The following is a 14,077-nucleotide window of genomic DNA, read 5'->3' as shown; positions in this document are numbered from 1 at the left end:
TGGACTTTCATGGGGATTATATTTTACCCAAACTACTACCACAAACTGTTCTGTAGTCTACCATGAGTGTGATCAGTCTCGTCCCTGGTTCTCCAAGCACCAACTCTGGAGGAACATCTCATGTTGCTGAGGCCCCAATACGTGTGTATTGATGCCAGTGTATATTACTACTAAACCACCACAGGGGTCCTGGGAGAAGCCAGACATTGCCCAAGCACTGACCAACCTGTCCATTAGGATCTATGGGTGGTTTGGTGTCCCAAATATCCATGAGAGGTTCCCTTTAAAACCAGGGATGAAGAATTGAGCATCTCTTTAGTAACTATAAAAAAACTGGTTGACATTCATCATATCAGTCATATTTACTGTTGAAATCTGGTGGACATCGGGCGCACTACCTTAGTGAATCGCCGGAACACCCGAATCAGCGTTGGAGAACCCGCTGCTGGATCACAAATGGACCAGGTAAGTAAATGTGCCCCTGTGTTGTCAACCCCGCCTCTTACATCACAGGACACACTGGGGGCTTATTTACTAAGGGTCCGCAGATCGCACTTTCGTTAGATTTTAAAAATTTTCGTAATTTGCACCGCTGTGACAGGTATTTAACTGGGGATTGTGTCACACGCGATCGGATTGTGACGCAGCTGCGCTGCTTTCATGAGACAGAAATCAGGGGGCGGGACGTCGGACGATCCAATGGATTCGGACTAAGCGTGGGATTTAATATTCAAATTGTGTCGCATCCAATGCACTTACATGCACCGGGAAGAAGAAGGTGAACTCCGGGGGACCTGAGCGGGGAAGCGACACATGCAGGATATCGGGTGCACGATCTTAGGGAATCGCCGCAGAGTTCATTGATGTCGGACAATGCACTTCGGGTGAACTCCATCGGCCAGGTAAGTAAATGTGCCCCAATGGTTGGTGTAGAGTCACACCAGCTGGAGCCACATAGGTGCACTAAGCTTACCCTAAGGATCATGTTTGCAGCTCTGGATGTGAACGGAGCACAATGCGAGTAAAGTATTTTCAGAATTACTCACCACTCTGTCTATGTAAAGGCTGCCAGAGGTCAGAGAGGTTGGAGGCATGGAAAGACCTCTCATCCGGAAAATCCCATTCTAATATCATAAGGCACTCTACAGGGATGGGAATGGTTAACGCTCGTACGCAGCAATATTAGAGTGTATTTGGGCACGTTCCGTTGTGTATGAGGGAGGAAGGGAGAAAAATCGATTCTTTGCCAGAGGGAAGGGCAAACATAATGAACCAGACAGAATTTCCGAGTCCCCCGCATTTTTGTAGGATTAAGAGGCAGCGTTTACCTTGTGCGGCCGCTGTTATCTGGGCTCAGTTTACATCTGTGTGTGGAATTATGGCGGCTGCCCGCAGATAATAACATAAGTGTCACTCGTATAATCTCTCCACGCACAGCGTGCCGCAAATTGCCACCGTTCACGGGCAAATTGATGGTCTACAGCGGGAGAACAGGCGGATTACAGAGTTAAAATGTAGGTGTTTTGTGAAGTATATACGGTATATAATGCGCATACACGAAAGTAAAGATAATATGGCACTAAGTTAAAGAAAATCTACCATAAAAATCAAGCACGATAAAACAGAGACACTTACTCATAGATCCAATCACCGGGGCTGCGTTAATCTTCTTATATTTGGTTTCTGGTTAGTGTTTCCGGAACCCCTCCGTGATGTCTTCCACAGGCCGTTACAATGAGCAACAGAAGGTGAAACATGTTCTGCTCATTGTGACAAACTGTGAATCTGTAGCACTAATGGGTTTAAGGTAACAGCCCCAATACCCCTTCAGGCTCATTAGTATAATTTTAAAAGTTGATCTTAGGAGGAAGGAGGCCATGGAAAACAAATATAAGAAGATTTCCACAGTCACGGTGCCTGGGTCTATGAGTAATGTCCCTGGTTTATCATGATGGATTTTGATGGTAAATTTCTATAAGATCTATCTATCTATCCATCTGTCTCTGTTGTTTATCTAGACTTTTCCAAGGCATTTAATACTGTACCACATTTGGTACATAAAATGAGACTACAGGGACTCGGGGGCAGGGGGGGGGGGAGTGTATGTTTAGAGGGTTTAGACAGTATAATTTAAGTATGTGCAGATGATACTAAGCTCTGTAAAGTAATTAATACAGAGGATGATGGTATAACATTACAGAGGAGGATAGTATAAGATTACAAATGAGGATGGTATAACATTACAGAGGAGGATAGTATAAGATTACAGAGGAGGATGGTATGACATTACAGAGGAGGATAGTATAAGATTACAGAGGAGGATGGTATAACATTACAGAGGAGGATAGTATACGATTACAGATGAGGATGGTATAACATTACAGATGAGGATGGTATAAGATTACAGAGGAGGATGGTATAACATTACAGAGGAGGATGGTATAACATTACAGAGGAGGATAGTATAAGATTACAGAGGAGGATGGTATAACATTACAGATGAGGATGGTATAAGATTACAGAGGAGGATGGTATAACATTACAGATGAGGATGGTATAAGATTACAGAGGAGGATGGTATAACATTACAGAGGAGGATAGTATACGATTACAGATGAGGATGGTATAACATTACAGATGAGGATGGTATAAGATTACAGAGGAGGATAGTATAAGATTACAGATGAGGATGGTATAACATTACAGAGGAGGATAGTATAAGATTACAGATTGAGGATGGTATAACATTACAGAGGAGGATAGTATAAGATTACAGAGGAGGATGGTATAACATTACAGAGGAGGATAGTATACGATTACAGATAAGGATGGTATAACATTACAGAGGAGGATAGTATACGATTACAGATGAGGATGGTATAACATTACAGATGAGGATGGTATAAGATTACAGAGGAGGATGGTATAACATTACAGAGGAGGATAGTATAAGATTACAGATGAGGATGGTATAACATTACAGAGGAGGATAGTATAAGATTACAGAGGAGGATGGTATAACATTACAGAGGAGGATAGTATACGATTACAGATGAGGATGGTATAACATTACAGAGGAAGATGGTTTAAGATTAGAGGTGGATAGTATAAGATTACAGAGGAGGATAGTATAAGATTACAGAGGAGGATGGTATAACATTACAGAGGAGGATAGTACAGGCAGTCCCCGGGTTACGTACAAGATAGGGACTGGAGGGTTGTACTTAAGTTGAATTTGTATGTAAGTTGGAACACCAGCGAACGCTTCCTTAGTTACCTGTACCCCGCGATACTGCCGGCAATTACTTACTGTATACATCGGCAGCGGATCCCCGTCACCTCCATTGTGCTCCCCGTCACCTCCATGGCGGCGCCAGTCTTTAGCTCAGCCCAAGGAACCCCGTCATCACCCGCCCGCCCAATGAGGACGCGCAGCACGTCAAGCAGCGCTACGAAACCATGAGGTGGACCCGCCTGCCCAATGAGGATGCGCAGCATGTCAAGCAGCGCTACGAAACCAGGTAGTGGACTGCGCATGCGCGGCGTTCTTAGTGCCCCGTTCGTAAGTCGCCGATATAGTATATCATTACAGATTTGTGGAAACCTGGGCAGAGAAATCACTAATGAAGTTTAATTTAAACTTACGCACTTGGGACAAGGAAACCAAAAGTACAATTATGTTCTAAACTCTCAAATACTTGGTAATTGAGCAGCAGAAAAAGACTTGTGGGTATTGATTGGGGGGGGGGGGGGTAGACTTAATTTTAGTGACCAGAGACAGGCAGCGGCAGACAAAGTAGGGATGTATTGGGAGAATAAGGATACTGAGAATACCCATGGAATATTGGATGCAATTTTGGACACCAGTGTATAAATAAGCTCCAGTCCCCACCAGGCAACTGTTTTGTGTAGATTGCAGCAAAAAATTGCACCAAAAATTAGCACAAAAAAAAAAACACTATGGGGGGGATTTATCATACACTGGTGCTCCTGCGTCGGTGTATGATTGCGTCAAGGTGGCATATTCGCTATTTTAAGTGCAAATTCTTGCACTGTTTAAGAATTTGCAATTATTTCACTGCTTCTATACCAGAAAACTCATAAATCTCCTCCTATATATCTAAAGGAAATCAGCCCAAGGATAAATTAAAAAGAAGAATAGCTAAAAAAAAATAAAACAAGCCACAAGATTAAAGATGCATCTGCTCCTATATATTCCATCTGGTTTTTTAATGAATTTTGTATAAATGTGACAATATTTAATGATTCTACATTCCGGTCGTCTACTTTATGTCAGTGATGGAGTAAGACTTTCTGCCATTAGCGCCACAGCTTTACAGAGCGCTATAACTGGCATGTGTCAGGACGCGCGGATCCTCACATCTCTGCAGACTATTACTTGTACTGCAGATGCTGGAGCGGCAGCGGGAGGCCTGTCACCAAGGATCGGGGCCTTCATCTCCCCTCTAATTGAGCCCTGAGTTGGAGAGCTGGAGACTCATCAGGTCTCTGCACATGTCTTATGTATGGCAGAAGAGACAGCAATGAAGAGAGAGCTGTGAGACAGTCCCTAATTACATGAGACACGCTCTACGGGTGCTGACCTGTCTTAGGGACAACTATGATTAAAATGAGAGATCATTCACAAGGATGTGGTTCTAGAAGGTGGGTTGGGGTAGCCAAACTATCAATCTACCAAACATCCCAAATGAGCAATCAATCTTAGGATCGTACAGATATTGCATACTTTGATGCTCATTCAGTACTATTGAGAATGCAATAGGTCCTCACACTGCTGTGCTCTGTGCTCAGCAGCTCCTCCCCTCACACTGCTGTGCTCTGTGCTCAGCAGCTCCTCCCCTCACACTGCTGTGCTCTGTGCTCAGCAGCTCCTCCCCTCACACTGCTGTGCTTTTAGCTTTGTGACCTCCCCTCTGAGCAGACTTCTGATTGAACACTAAAGCCGTCATTTGGAAATGAGGGGAGGGGCTGTGGAGAAGCTCAATGCTCAGAGCTAAGAGCACAGCAGTGTTTGGACATGCCCCGCTGCAATCCTGGAAGCTACAATCCTGGAATATACATATTTCACAGGCTGCAATCTGCATGGTTACTACTGACACATTCCCAATCACTTTGTGTCTTAGGAAGAGAAATACTCAAATATCAGATTATATTTGCAATTCTGGAAATCAGACGCTCAACATTATAATCCCGAGAATGTGATACTTTGTTACGTAATTGACCCTACAGATATTAGAGTAACATATACTGCATAGATGGGATGGGTTAAAGGAGCCCTCCCATGTATTTGATGCCTTCTTGATGGACATAACTGTGTCTCGTATATGGCCCCCGGCAGTGTCACATAGAGGGTAAGAAGATGTGAACGTCATCACCCGCACTGCTCTGAGGAGGTGAGTCATGTCTTGGCGAAGAGGAGTCGTTGTGCCAACAGCCCAAGGCACACATGATGGGTGTAACAGATTGTATGACCACATAAGCCAGAGCTGTCCTCAAAGATGGTATCCTCCTGCCCAAGGGGGTCCTCATAAGCAGAACCGGCCTGAGAGGGGAGAGGGTTCTTATAAGCAGAACCTGCTGATGGGGGAGACGGTCCTCCTAAGCAGGATTTTCCAGATATGGAGATAGGAAGGACCTGTCTGATAAGGGAGAGGCTCCACATGAGCAGGACCTGCCTGATGGGGGGGGATCTTCATAGATAGGACTTACCCGATAGGGGAGAGTGCCAGCATAGGCAGGACTTGACACGATGGGAGGAGAGGGTCCTCATAGGCAAGACCAGCCACGATGGGGGAAATGGGTCCTCCTAAGCACAACCTGCCCGATGGGGGACATGGTCCTCCTAAGCAGCACTCAACATATTTGGAGAGAGTCCACATAGGCAGGACCTGGCCAATGGGAAGAGGGTCTTTGTAGGCAGGACCTGTCTGATTGGAGAGAGGCTCCTCATGATCTGGACCTGCCTGATGAGGGAGAGTTTCATCATTAGCTGGACCTGCATGATGGGGGAAAGGGTCCTCATGAGCTGGACCTGCTGGATGGGGGAGAGTTTCCTCATGAGCTGGACCTGCCTGATGGGGGAGAGTTTCCTCATGAGCTGGACCTGCCTGATGGGGGAGAGTTTCCTCATGAGCTGGACCTGCCTGATGGGGGAGAGTTTCGTCATTAGCTGGACCTGCATGATGGGGGAGAGGGTTCTCATGAGCTGGACCTGCGTGGTGGGGGAGAGGGTCCTCATGAGCTGGACCTGCGTGGTGGGGGAGAGTTTCATCATTAGCTGGACCTGCATGGTGGGGGAGAGGGTCTCATGAGCTGGACCTGCGTGGTGGGGGAGAGGGTCCTCTTGAGCTGGACCTGCCTGATGGGGGAGAGGGTCCTCATGAGCTGGTCCTGCCTGATGGGGGAGAGGGTCCTCATGAGCTGGACCTGCGTGGTGGGGGAGAGTTTCATCATTAGCTGGACCTGCGTGGTGGGGGAGAGGGTCCTCATGAGCTGGAACTGCCTGATGGGGGAGAGGGTCCTCATGAGCTGGAACTGCCTGATGGGGGAGAGGGTCCTCATGAGCTGGACCTGCCTGATGGGGGAGAGTTTCGTCATTAGCTGGACCTGCCTGATGGGGGAGAGGGTCCTCATGAGCTGGACCTGCCTGATGGGGGAGAGGGTCCTCATGAGCTGGACCTGCCTGATGGGGGAGAGGGTCCTCATGAGCTGGACCTGCCTGATGGGGGAGAGTTTCCTCATGAGCTGGACCTGCCTGATGGGGGAGAGGGTCCTCATGAGCTGGACCTGCCTGATGGGGGAGAGTTTTGTCATTAGCTGGACCTGCCTGATGTGGGAGAGGGTCCTCATGAGCTGGACCTGCCTGATGGGAGAGAGGGTCCTCATGAGCTGGACCTGCGTGGTGGGGGAGAAGGTCCTCATGAGCTGGACCTGCCTGATGGGGGAGAGTTTCGTCATTAGCTGGACCTGCATGATGGGGGAGAGGGTCCTCATGAGCTGGACCTGCGTGGTGGGGGAGAGGGTCCTCATGAGCTGGACCTGCCTGATGGAGGAAAAGGTCTTTGTAGGCAGGACCTTCCATGATGGGGGGGAGGGTCCTCATGAGCTGGACCTGCTGCCCTATACACCCCAGACCTCCCACCTTCCCTATTTAGTGAGACAGTCCTGGATTTCCTACTGGCGCAGATCGAGTTGATCCGTGATGCTCTGAGGGCACCAGAAAATGGGGCACTATAAAGTAGGGACCATCATATTCTTCTTAGTTTAATAGCTACATGAAAACAATAGCAATGCATTGCAAACCAAGACTGAATTGCTCTTCAGGATCCTGGGAAAGCTGAGTGAGCACCAATATGACTTGTGAGAGAACTGCTCTCTGTTCTGGGGGTGAGGCACCTGCAGGTTTTGGTGATACGGTGGCAGCGCGGAGACCTCTGTGTTAGTGACGGCAGAGACGACTGTTGCGGTGAATTGTCCTGTGTGTAATTGGGTTCATCACGTAGGAGAGGACACAAAGCGCACCGTCTCTTCTCTCCTCCAGCGCATTGTGAGACCACAATACCTGGGGTGCGCTCTTCTCCTCCATAGCATTGTGACACCACAATACCCGAGGTGCGCTCTTCTCCTCCATAGCATTGTGAGACCACAATACCCGGGGTGCGCTCTTCTCCTCCATAGCATTGTGAGACCACAATACCTGGGGTGCGCTCTTCTCCTCCATAGCATTGTGAGACCACAATACCCGGGGTGCGCTCTTCTCCTCCATAGCATTGTGAGACCACAATACCCAGGGTGCGCTCTTCTCCTCCATAGCATTGTGAGACCACAATACCCAGGGTGCGCTCTTCTCCTCCATAGCATTGTGAGACCACAATACCCGGGGTGCGCTCTTCTCCTCCATAGCATTGTGAGACCACAATACCCGGGGTGCGCTCTTCTCCTCCAGAGAACGTCCAAAGAGACATGAGAGAGAGCGGCGAGTGCTGAAGAGGAGACAGGTAACAACCAGCGCAGAGGAAAGATCACAATATTAATTAAAATATGCCGAGTCTGTCAGTGCGCCGCAAGGTAACGCCGCATCGTAACGACGGACAGTTCCCATAGTAACGGTGGCACTACGGATTAGAGAACGCTCGTGTGCACCCTTCTCACACGCAAACTACAAACCCACCATGACAGCTGTACACACCGGGTGACTACCCAGCACCCACGACGCCAGGCTCCACCTAGAAGTGTGGCAGATCTGGGTTATACCCCATCGCCCGTCTATGCAGCACCTCCAGACATGTCACACAGGAGTGTAAGATCGGGCATAATAACACTCACTCTGCTCAATCATTTCTTACCCAGAGAGTCTGGAGGCTTCTATACACAGAACAGAGTCACAGAGGGTTCACACTGAAAGGGGGATTCCCATAAACAGAACTTTTGACATATACAAGTGATACTTGATCAATGGATCTTCAGGATGAAGGTCTGGACTATGTAAGTAGATGGGTTTGCGAGATAACCATTCAGCTCTATGGGTGGAGCAGTTCAATGCAGAGTGCTAAGAGCAAAGCAGTGTGAGGACACGCCCCCAAGCTACAATGCATCTCTAAGTGACAGGGGAAGATAGCACAAAGTAGTTAGAAGAAAAGGCTAGTCCTCCCCCCCCCCCCAACATCCATCTCTATCCTTCCAAGACCTATATCAAAGCATCATTTTTTGAAAACGCATCCGTTTTTTGATGGGTTTGACCAATTATCTAAATTCAAACTGGTCAAAAACGGATGCGTTTTTTTAACGGACTGCTTATAACCGGCCCAAAAACGGGTTATCTCACATCTCACATTTTTATGATTATCTACCTGTCTCTCACATTTATCTCATATTCAACCTGGGCCCTTAAAGGGGGGTGGGCCTGCAGATGTTACAACTCAGTATTATAATACATACCTCCCAACTGTCCCGGATTCGGCAGGACAGTCACAGTTTTTAGGCACTGTCCCGCCGTCACTGGTGGCTGGGAGAATGTTCCGGGTTTCCTCCTCCCTGCCCCTGCTACATTCTCACATGATGTCTGCACGAGTCATGTGAGGCGGTAGCTCCGCCCATCGGCTGGCTCCACCCCCCTCCGTAAGTCCGTCGGTGCCGGAGAGTAGAAGTGACTGCAGCAGGGAACGGCGGGAGGTTAGAAACAGGAGTTTTTTGTTTAATTCCAGGGGGCAGGGGCCCACAATAAGAGGAGGTTGGAAGCTAGGAGGAGAATAGAGGATAGGAGGAGGCTGGAGGAAAGGAGGCTACAGGAGTAGTCTGGAGGAAAGGAGGCTACAGGAGGAGGCTGGAGAACCGGAGGCCACAATATGAGGAGGATAGAGAACAGGGGCCACACCCTGTGAGGAGTATTGGGGGTAGGAGTACTGATAGTATTTGTAAGTTTGGGGAGTCAAATAAAAGTTGAAAACCAAATGTAAAGGGAGGATAAAAATTAAAGAAGGGGACAGAGCATCTGTGGGCCCCTTTGCAGTGAACTCATGTGGTGGCATTAAAAATCTGGAAACTAAAAAACAGTCTCCTGTTCCCTAAAATATGCCCTAGTTTATCATCCCAAACAGTCCCTCGTGGTTATTTTATATAACCCTATAGATTACCCCTATACCCCTATAGATTCATTAGATACAGCCCCCTGACCCCCATGGATTCCTTGTATACAGCCTTATGTGTGCCCCCAGCAGCTCTGGGCCCCGGCACTTGCCCAGGTATGCTGGTGCCGGCCCTGACTGGGGGGATATTTTACAGAGGGGATTAGAGTTTATAGTGTGTGTGGGGAGGATGACGATAGGGAGCTGATGGTGTGGGGAAGGGGCTCTGGGGGGATTTGGAGCTGATGGTGTATGGGGGAGCTGATAGTGTGGGGTTAGGGGCTGAGGTCATGGGGAGCTGATAGTGTGGGGTTATGGGCTCTGGGGGGATTTGAAGCTGACAGTGTGGGGTTAGGGGGTAAGGTAATGGGGAGCTGATCGGGAGGGGTGGGGGGCGTGCCGTCGGACGATCCGACTGATTCGGACTAAGCGTGAGATTTAACATTTAAATTGTGCCACAAGCCCAAGCACTTACATGCACCGGAAAGAAGAAGGTGAACTCCAGCGGACCTGAGCTGGAGCAACACATGCAGGATATTGGGCGCACAATGTAAGTGAATTGCGGCAGATGTGCATTATCGTCGTATAACGCACCTCAGGGATCGCACAGGATGGGTAAGTAAATGTGCCCCAGTGCTGCTACAGATACTAATCCCAGGAACTGATAGAGCTGCAGCTTCCACAATCACACACAGCTCCACCTCAACCATCCCAGCCTGCATCTATTACCAGGCTGGTGCACTATTCCTGCGGACCACTCTCCATGACTACTTCAGTAATCTGAATCTGCAGTTGGATCGTTTGGCCGTTGCCTGCAGTTGTTCAATAAAGAACTGTGAGTTGATTTGCACAATGTTGCCTCCGTCTGATCCCTGGATACAGCTGTATCACCACCACGGGCTCCCAATCCATTACCCAGGGACCTATTTTACAGACACTTAGGGGTTGCCACCGGGAGAACCAGTACCACAGCCTCTCCCTCATCTAATGTCTTGCACACACCACCTGCTGGAGACCTGCCAGGCTGTAGGACAGCCCTCCGGTCCCCATACCAAGAACCATGACATCAGCGTGCCCTAGGCCGCAACCGCCAGCCACTCCGGTATTCTGGACCCGGCTGCCTCCAGGCCCCAAGAAAAGGCCCCGGTGGGGGATGTTGCACTATCATATTTTTTTTGGCATACCAATAGAGGTAAGCGTATGATGTGCCCCTGACCCCCAGCACATAATGGATCTACCAGGAGGCTCCAGCCTCATTGTAAATCCCAGCGGGTGGCAGTGCTGTGCCAGCAGGGCACTTCTATCCCAGGTATGCCCCCACCAAACCAGCATAGAGGGTCGAGTAATTCCCAGTTTTTAGGAGTACAAGCTGTGATAAATGTGACCTATAGACTTCTATTGCCTTCTGTGATCTGCATCCGTCTGTCTATCTCTATCTAAACTTTCTATCTATCACATTTGTATCGATATCTTATTCCACATTCATCAATTTATCTCATATCTATCTATCTATCTATCTATCTATCTATCTATCTATCTATCTATCTATCTATCTATCTCCTATCTATCTATCTATCTATCTATCTCCTATCTATCTATCTATCTATCTATCTATCTATCTATCTAATATCTATCTCATATCTATCTCATATCTATCTATCTATCTATCTATCTATCTATCTATCTATCTATCTATCTATCTCATATCTATCTATCTATCTATCTATCTATCTATCTAATATCTATCTCATATCTATCTATCTATCTATCTATCTATCTCATATCTATCTCATATCTATCTATCTATCTATCTATCTATCTATCTATCTCATATCTATCTATCTATCTATCTATCTATCTATCTATCTCATATCTATCTCCTATCTATCTCATATCTATCTATTTCCTATCTATCTATCTATCTATCTATCTATCTATCTATCTCATATCTATCTATCTATCTATCTATCTATCTCATATCTATCTATCTCATATCTCTCTCCTATCTCTCTCTCTCTGTGGCTTCTCTCGGGCTCTCGGTCCCCCATCACCCTCCATCCTGTATATTACTAAGTGCTCGCCATCACCCGGCTCTCTCTCGGCAGCGATAAATCCGGATTTTACAGTGCGGGTCGCCCCAGGGTTATTTTATTTTAAATCCTCTAATGTGGCTGAATCATTTAAAGGTCACAGTTCTGAAACAAGGAGCTTTGCTTATAATACGGCAGCTTTGTGGAAATCTCACCCTGATGTGACAGGAGGTCACGCGTGTTCACCAGCCGCACGCAGCCGGGTCCCCACAGACGTGTTAATGCACTGATGAGGGGCAGCCATGGGACCTGTGTGGGCGTCATGATGATGAGGCCTGGGTGCAGGGGGTCACTGATGTGTACAACGCGGGGGACAGCGGGGATTCCTGCGCACATTTCATACCATCAGACTCGTTACTGGGATCATAGATGCTATTGTCTCATTTATCAGCCAGTGTAGACATCACAACCATTAAAGGTGCATTTTAGTAAATTCTTGTTTTTTTGTATAAATGATGAAGATCTGTATGCTCTATTTAATCTCTGTATAAGATTACATAACACAGAGCACTACTCATTACATCACACAGAGCACTGCTCATTACATCACACAGAGCACTGCTCATTACATCACACAGAGCGCTACTCATTACATCACACAGAGCACTACTCATTACATCACACAGAGCGCTACTCATTACATCACACAGAGCACTACTCATTACATCACACCGAGCACTTCTCATTACATCACACAGAGCACTACTCATTACATCACACAGAGCGCTACTCATTACATCACACAGAGCGCTACTCATTACATCACACAGAGCACTACTCATTACATCACACAGAGCGCTACTCATTACATCACACAGAGCACTACTCATTACATCACACAGAGCACTGCTCATTACATCACACAGAGCACTGCTCATCACATCACACAGAGCGCTGCTCATTACATCACACAGAGCACTGCTCATTACATCACACAGAGCACTACTCATTACATCACACAGAGCACTACTCATTACATCACACAGAGCGCTACTCATTACATCACACAGAGCGCTACTCATTAGATCACACAGAGCACTACTCATTACATCACACCGAGCACTACTCATTACATCACACAGAGCACTGCTCATTACATCACACAGAGCACTACTCATTACATCACACAGAGCACTACTCATTACATCACACAGAGCACTACTCATTACATCACACAGAGCACTGCTCATTACATCACACAGAGCGCTACTCATTACATCACACAGAGCACTGCTCATTACATCACACAGAGCACTACTCATTACATCACACAGAGCACAACTCATTACATCACACAGAGCACCCCTCATCACATCACACAGAGCACTGCTCATTACATCACACAGAGCACTGCTCATTACATCGCACAGAGCATTACTTATTACATCACACAGAGCACTACTCATTACATCACACAGAGCGCTGCTCATTACATCACACAGAGCACTGCTCATTACATCACACAGAGCACTCCTCATTACATCACACAGAGCACTACTCATTACATCACACCGAGCACTGCTCATTACATCACACAGAGCGCTACTCATTACATCACACAGAGCACTACTCATTACATCACACAGAGCACTACTCATTACATCACACAGAGCACCCCTCATCACATCACACAGAGCACTGCTCATTACATCACACAGAGCACCCCTCATCACATCACACAGAGCACTGCTCATTACATCACACAGAGCACTGCTCATTACATCGCACAGAGCATTACTTATTACATCACACAGAGCACTACTCATTACATCACACAGAGCGCTGCTCATTACATCACACAGAGCACTGCTCATTACATCACACAGAGCACTACTCATTACATCACACAGAGCACTACTCATTACATCACACAGAGCATTACTCATTACATCATACAGAGCTCTACTCATTACATCACACAGAGCACTGCTCATTACATCACACAGAGCACTACTCTTACATCACACAGAGCACTACTCATTACAGCACACAGAGCATTACTCATTACATCACACAGAGCGCTACTCATTACATCACACAGAGCACTACTCATTACATCACACAGAGCATTACTCATTACATCACACAGAGCTCTACTCATTACATCACACAGAGCACTGCTCATTACATCACACAGAGCACTACTCATTACATCACACAGAGCACTACTCTTACATCACACAGAGCACTACTCATTACAGCACACAGAGCATTACTCATTACATCACACAGAGCGCTACTCATTACATCACACAGAGCACCACTCATTACATCACACAGAGTGCTACTCATTACATCACACAGAGCACTACTCATTACATCACACAGAGCACTGCTCATTAC

General features: G+C 47.1%; 1 protein-coding gene across 1 annotated transcript in view; it reads right to left on the bottom strand.

The window, feature by feature from the left end:
• Positions 1-14,077, bottom strand: part of CACNG3 (calcium voltage-gated channel auxiliary subunit gamma 3) — a 54,200-nt gene that overhangs the window by 12,847 nt on the left and 27,276 nt on the right. The window lies entirely within an intron of this gene.

The sequence above is a fragment of the Engystomops pustulosus genome, chromosome 8 (assembly GCF_040894005.1).
Source record: "Engystomops pustulosus chromosome 8, aEngPut4.maternal, whole genome shotgun sequence".
Lineage (NCBI taxonomy): Eukaryota > Metazoa > Chordata > Amphibia > Anura > Leptodactylidae > Engystomops > Engystomops pustulosus.
The sequence above is the reverse complement of the archived record's forward strand: the minus strand, read 5'-3'. Positions and strand labels throughout refer to the sequence as shown.